Source organism: Fundulus heteroclitus, unplaced genomic scaffold, assembly GCF_011125445.2.
Source record: "Fundulus heteroclitus isolate FHET01 unplaced genomic scaffold, MU-UCD_Fhet_4.1 scaffold_814, whole genome shotgun sequence".
NCBI classification, from domain to species: domain Eukaryota; kingdom Metazoa; phylum Chordata; class Actinopteri; order Cyprinodontiformes; family Fundulidae; genus Fundulus; species Fundulus heteroclitus.
Genome location: NW_023397268.1, coordinates 38,174 through 45,040, shown reverse-complemented (window position 1 = coordinate 45,040; position 6,867 = coordinate 38,174).

Here is a 6,867-nt window from a genome sequence, read left to right as displayed (position 1 = left end):
ATTGCACAAACCAAAAGGCATGACTAAGTATTCAAAGTGACCTAGCGGGGTCTTAAAGGCCGTCTTCCACTCATCCCCCTGTCTCACCCGAACCAAATGATAAGCGTTGCGCAGATCAAGTTTTAGTGAAGATCTTAGCATTCTGGACTGGTTCGAGGGCTGAGGATAATAGAGGGAGCGGGTACTTGTTTCTTAACGGTTATTTGGTTTAAGCCCTCGATAATCGATACAGGGTCGAAGGGTTCCATCCTTCTTACCAACGAAAAAAAACCCCCGCCCAATGGGGAGGATGAAGGACGGATTAACCCCGTAGCTAGAGATTCCCCTATATACTTCTCGAGCGCTTGACGTTCTGACCTGGAAGATGTTGTAGAGCCGACTCACCGGTAGTGGAGCCCCAGGCAAAAGGTCAATAGCGCAATCGTAAGGGCTATGTGGGGGAAGTGAACAAGCCTGAGTCTTACTGAATACTTTCTGAAGATCGTGGTATTCCTCCGGAACTAGCGATAGGTTCAAGAACGTCCCCAGATTCTGTCTCAGGGGAAGGGGTAACAGATACAGGACGAGCGGACTGTAAGCAACGAGAATGACAAGCTGGAGACCAAGATTCTAATCGGGACTCGGCCCAGTTAAACTGCGGGCTGTGGACACTTAACCAGGCTAAACCCAAAACAACGGGTGAACGCTTTACAGGGAACACAAAAAAACGAAAGTTGTTCCGGTGGTTACCCGAAACTATCACTACTAGAGGTCGAGTGCGATGGGTGATTAAGGTTAAACTCTGCCCATCCAAGGACGACACCCGGAGAGGCTCGGGTAAAGGTTCGACCGGCACACGAAGCTGATCCACTACGGTTTGGTCAATTAGGTTGAAGTCCGAACCGGAATCAACTAGAGCCGAGACATCGAAAGTATCCTGATCAAACATTAACGTCACTGGTAAATGTAAGCGAGAAAGAGATGGCGCCTTAGTAACTACTCGGGGGCTAGAATTATTAACGTCCACCGTTCTCCCCGTTACGAACGGTGGACTGGATCTTTTGGCCGCAACCGGACAATCCTTAGGAAATGACCTTCCCCTCCACAGTATAGACATAAGTTGCCCGCGAAACGCTGTTGACGCTCCTTATTGGTTAAACCACCTGGCCCAACTGCATGGGTTCAGGAGGTGATGGAGCGGACCGCGGTTCCCTATGGGTGAGCGTGGAAGGGGTGGATGATCGCATGACTTGGTTCTGTCTAACTCGGCTCCGACTACGTAGCCGGGTATCCAACGGATGGCTAGCGCCACAAAATCCTCAAATCCCCGGGTTCCTCCACCCGGGCTAATTTCATCCTTAAGGGACTCATCAAGAGCCTGAAAAAATACTGCCTTTAACGGTCTTGGTTGCCAATCCGCCGCTGCGGCAACCGTACGAACTCCACTGAGAAGTCAGATACGCGTCGACCGCGCTGTTTTAACGAAAGGAGATGACGAGACTGATGAGCCGAATCTAACTCGGGCGAAAAATAGTCTTAAACTCGGTAACGAATTCCTGAAAAGTAACCCCGAATGACTGACAATCAGGGAATCGAGCCTCAGCCCCAACTAAGTGCCTTACCTGTTAGGAGTCGTAGTTACATAAGATAATCTTAACCTCATCAGAGGCGAAAGTCTGGGGGGGATCGGTTAAACAACCAGTTTACACTGAAAAAGGAAACCTCCGCAACTCCCATGGTCACCAGAGAATTTCCTCCGGACTAGGTGACGCGCTCTCAAGTGGCGGAGCCCAAAGCTGATTATCAGTGCTCGGAGCGACGGAGGCGGGGTGCTAATGTTTGAGTGACAGGCGAACGTCATCGCGGAAGTAACTGTGTCCATGAGCTGGCTAAAACTGAGCGGCTAATCTATGAAGCTGCTCCTGTGTTGAATTTACGGCTAACCTAGCGACTGCATCTGCTCTTGCTGTGCGGCTAACTGCCGCCCGAACGTATCCGCTGACTTTGGTGGCCAGAGCCTTCTTCTGTCATGGTTTTCAGGTGACGAGTCCACATGCAGATACGATCGGGAGGCAAAACATAGTTTAAAGATGTTTATTATAAGAAACAGGCAGATCTAAGGACGGGACTACGGGTGAGTCGGCTGGGTCAGAACGTCAAGGCTGGCGAGTCTGTAAGAAAGAGGAAGTCAGAAACTCTGAAAGTTGAACCAGGGGAATTGCTAGAAGTGCGCTGCTTACCATTTAGCCGGGCGGACCTAACCGGGAGAAGTAGCGGTCGGGAATACTCTATGATCTACTCAGCTGGGGTTTAGGCGGCTGGTGCTGAGGACGGCTGATGTAACTGGCGAGGGATCCTGAGCGAACCTCGTCGGCAACGGTTGACAGATGGATTGACCAGAGTGAATGCAGAACCAGCAGGAACCGGGAGAGGGGAACTCAGGCCTCGCTGGGTAACATCCAGGAAGTATGAGGGGAGCGCCAGAGCAAAATCTGAGCAGGCGGTTCTGCTTGGTCTGTTCTTCTTCGGAACGAGACGTCAAGACGGGTGAGTGGCATCCAAGCACAAAAATCTGAGGCAAACAGAGATCCAAAAATTAGTCAAAAACGAAGAGCAAAAACTCACAAGCTGGTGTCCGAGCGTAGGGACAGAGGCCACGTCGTACCACGACTGGTTAAGGCTCTGGCGTCTTCCATCTGTCAGCGCTCTGCTTAAGAAGCCAGAGGAAGCCGCCTGCAACGAGCTGCAGGTGTGGGCCACGCCTCCTCAGCCAACCAGACACACCTGTGGAATAGAGTTAGAGTAGAGCAGCACAGAGAATCCTGACAATGTTCTGGTTCCCAGTAAACCGGCGGCACAGAGAAAGTCGTTTGCTTAAGAAGCCGCAGGACTGTAATAAACCAGATGCCAGGAGATGCTGGAAAAATCAAGTTCATTCAGAAACCGTTAGCATGTGAAGGTGGATATTGTCCTGATGCGGGCTAGACGGAAAACATTACTCTTAGAGAAACAGAAGAGCGCCGGATTCTCTTTTGGGGTAGGCGCGCTACATCGCCTGGTGACAAGGTGAAGTAGTGTCATCTGAATAAGTATGGTAATAAATGTTGTTTTTTTATATATGAGCTAAAGGGAGCATGTAGATATTGAATAGGAGGGGACCCAGGATGGACCCCATAAGATATAGTATGTAAACATTTTCAGAACCACTTTTTGTTATACTGGGTGAAATAGTACTTTCCATCTTTACAGTAGTAAATGTATTCTCTATTCAGAAAAAGGGGGTAAAAATTGGATCTCTGAGAGAGCTGCAGGATTGTAGAGACTCTGACAAGTCCTCTGAATGGTTAGTTTTGATTGCTACTCCACACACCACTGTTTCCATCAAGATCACTGCTTCCATCAAGATCAGAGGCTATCACCTCAAGGCTATCCCTCAACATCATTGGCTTTATAAACAGCACACATCTGCAGTCTCCATCACTTACGCAGTGACCAGCATCAGCATACTACTTCTTGCAGCTGCAAACTCAATAAAGCTGTTGTTTCACAGCTAAGTACGTTGTCTCCCCATATTGTAGGACTATGCAATCTATAAGGTGTCATGATTTGTCTAGGATGAACCCGGACACAGCACACACACACACAGAGCTGGTTTCCAGAGTTTATTGAAGAGCAAGTAGTGGATGGTGAAGCCAGAGTCAGTTACCAGACGGAGGTTGCAGGGGTACAGGAAACTGGCAGACGAGAACAGACCGGAGCAGACAGGAACAGAACCAGGAGACGAGCATGGACCAGACAGGCATGGTGTTCAGGAAACTGCAACGAACCGGTAACGAGGACAAACTGAAGGTGAGTCTTATAGTGGTGAGAGCAGGTGGAGCGAGTCCGTGGCTGATTGCAGTCCTGTCAGGTGTTCCCAATCAGGGCTGCACTGAGAAAGGGACGAGGAAGTGTTCAGAATGCAGCCTTCAGGCTGCATCATGACAGTACCCCCCCCCCCCCCCCCTCAAGGTCGGCTTCCAAACGACCAATAACCTCCTCGACTGGGCGGGTGGAGTGGGGTATCCGGACGGCGGGAAAAAAAACAAAACAAAAAGCCTGGAACCTTACGGGCGCAGGAACCTCACGGGCGCAGGTACTCAGGAGCGCAGAATCCCTGTCGGCGCAGGAACCAAGAGGACGCGGGGAAGGCGTCGGAACCAATGAGCACAGGATCCTCTGAAAGCGCAGAAACCTTGAGAGCGCCGGAACCTTTGAGAGCGCCGGAACCAGACGAACCAGAGGCGAACGTCGCAACACAGCGACCCAGGCGAGACGAACCAGAGGCGAGGCGTCGCATCACAGCGACCCAGTCGAGACGAATCCAGACGAATCCAGAGGCGAGGGCGTCGCTACACAGCGACCCAGGCGAGACGAATCCAGAGGCGAGGCGTCGCAACACAGCGACGCAGGCGAGACGAACCAGAGGCGAGGCATCGCAACAAAGCGACCCAGGCGAGACGAACCAAGAGGCGGGGCATCGAGGACTACGATCCCGGCGAGACGAACCAGAGGCGAAGGCACCCACGGAGATCTGGGCTGAAGCAAAGGCGAATCCAGAATTCTGCCAGCACCTGCACCAAGCTCTGTGTGTGACCGGGTTCATCCTTTGACCGGTTCGTTCTGTCATGATTTGTCTTGGATGAACCCGGACACAGCACACACACACACAGAGATGGTTTCCAGAGTTTATTGAAGAGCAAGTAGTGGATGGTGAAGCCAGAGTCCGTTACTAGACGGAGGTTGCAGGGGTACAGGAAACTGGCAGACGAGAACAGACTGGAGCAGAACAGGAACAGAACCAGGAGACGAGCATGGACGAGACAGGCATGGTGTTCAGGAAACTGCAACGAACCGGTAACGAGGACAAACTGAAGGTGAGTCTTATAGTGGTGAGAGCAGGTGGAGCGAGTCCGTGGCTGATTGCAGTCCTGTCAGGTGTTCCCAATCAGGGCTGCACTGAGGAAGGGACGAGGAGGTGTTCAGAATGCAGCCTTCAGGCTGCATCATGACATAAGGTATCAATAAAGTAGCTAGTTGCTAGGACCCATAATTTCCACGATGCTGAAACAGGCTGAGAGTTCCATAAATTACAGTAAAAAGTTAAATCCCGAATCTACCATATGACCAGAACACTTGGGGGGGCTCAGTGCACACGCCTTCAAATTGAAATACATGCGTTAGCAAAGAGATGATTATGTTTTTGAACAAAAATAGTACAGCCAACTAAGACTCTTTCCCTCATGCTTGCTGACACGAGTCCAGGCACGTAAAGCTCTTGTTTTTACGACCGCAGTCAATTTGATATCTGCTCAGCAGGAAGAAATCTTCCCATCAAACTGTTTTTATATGTACCAATCCACTGAGCTGCTCCAAGCAGTCAAGGATGTACAATGAGCCCTTCTCTGCCCTTCGGCGGGTGACTTCTGTAGAAGAAACGGCTCTCAGAGCGACTAGCTTAACAAATATGCTACTATCCCCCCACTTCGTGCCACTGGCAGAAAGTGTGAGAAATGTAGGAATTTGCCACTAGAAATGCAGGTGATTGGTACTCTGGACGATGGAAAAAACTTTTGCAGACAGTCCCCGTTGCTCATGGAAAGTGCTCCAACCCAGCATGCAGACACAAAACTAAGTGGGCCTTCTATTTTTTCTAGGTTGCACACTTTTTGAGCAAACATTTTATTTGCTTCAGGCTGAAAGGCTCTGTGACCACTCCTACAGTGCTGCAAGAAAAATCTCAATAAAATCCCGAAATAAAAAGTGTTGCTAACCTGGGTTATTTGGAACGCATTGGAAAATAGCTTTGGGTGGGTTAACATTTTCACATCATTTGGTGAGTTTTTAGAAGGAATTAATACGAAAATTATATCAAAATACTGTTGTTGTTGTTGCAGAATAGTCAAAAACTTCTATATTTAAATAAAATGACATTTCCTTGAACTCATTTTATTACTGTATTTTCGGACTATAAAGGACACTTAAAGCCCTTAAGTTTTCTCAAAAATTGATGGTGCACCTTATAATCCATTGCACTGTATGTCTGGATACATGGATACATGAGGCACATTGGAAAAGCTTAACATTTTGTTTTAAAGCATGGCTGAAAAGGTTATTGTGTTTTACTGTTCTGCATATTCTGTCAAAGAATTTAATCCAACAAAATGTCCCAAATATATGTTAATTAAAGCGTGTCTCAGTTCAGGATGAGATCAAAATATTTTCTAATCTGCATAATGCGTTTCAATGTTTCCTGCAGATGTTGAGAAGAAGCTGATTGTTAAAGAAGAAGCTTCTTTAGACCACAGACCTCCTGATGACCTGCATGACCCAAAGCCCCCCCACATAAAGGAGGAACAGGAGGGAGTCTACATCAGTCTGCCAGGAGAGCAGCTCAATGGGAAGGAGGTGATTAATGCCATCAGGTTTCCAGTCGCTGCTCCTCCCATAAAGAGTCTGGATGATGAACAGTCTCTGCTGCTCTCACAGCTTTATCCAGACCAAATTAAAGGCAGAGAGCTTCCAGAAGAGAATGATGGAGAAGAATCCACCAGGATACAAAGATCATGGAGATGCTTCCACGTCTTCAGAGGCTGAAGACACTGAGAAGGATGAAGAAGACAGTGATGTAGAGCACCCTCTGTCTGAGCTGAAACACTTGTCAGACTCTGGATATAAGAAATGTCCTACAGGAGTCCAGACAGGAGTTAAGCTTAGTTGCAAAGACTGTGGCAAAACATTTTTGGGAAATTCTGCTTTAAACACACACATGAGAATCCACACAGGAGAGAAGCCTTTCTGTTGTGATCTATGTGGACAAAGATTTAATCAAAAAGTACATTTAAACAC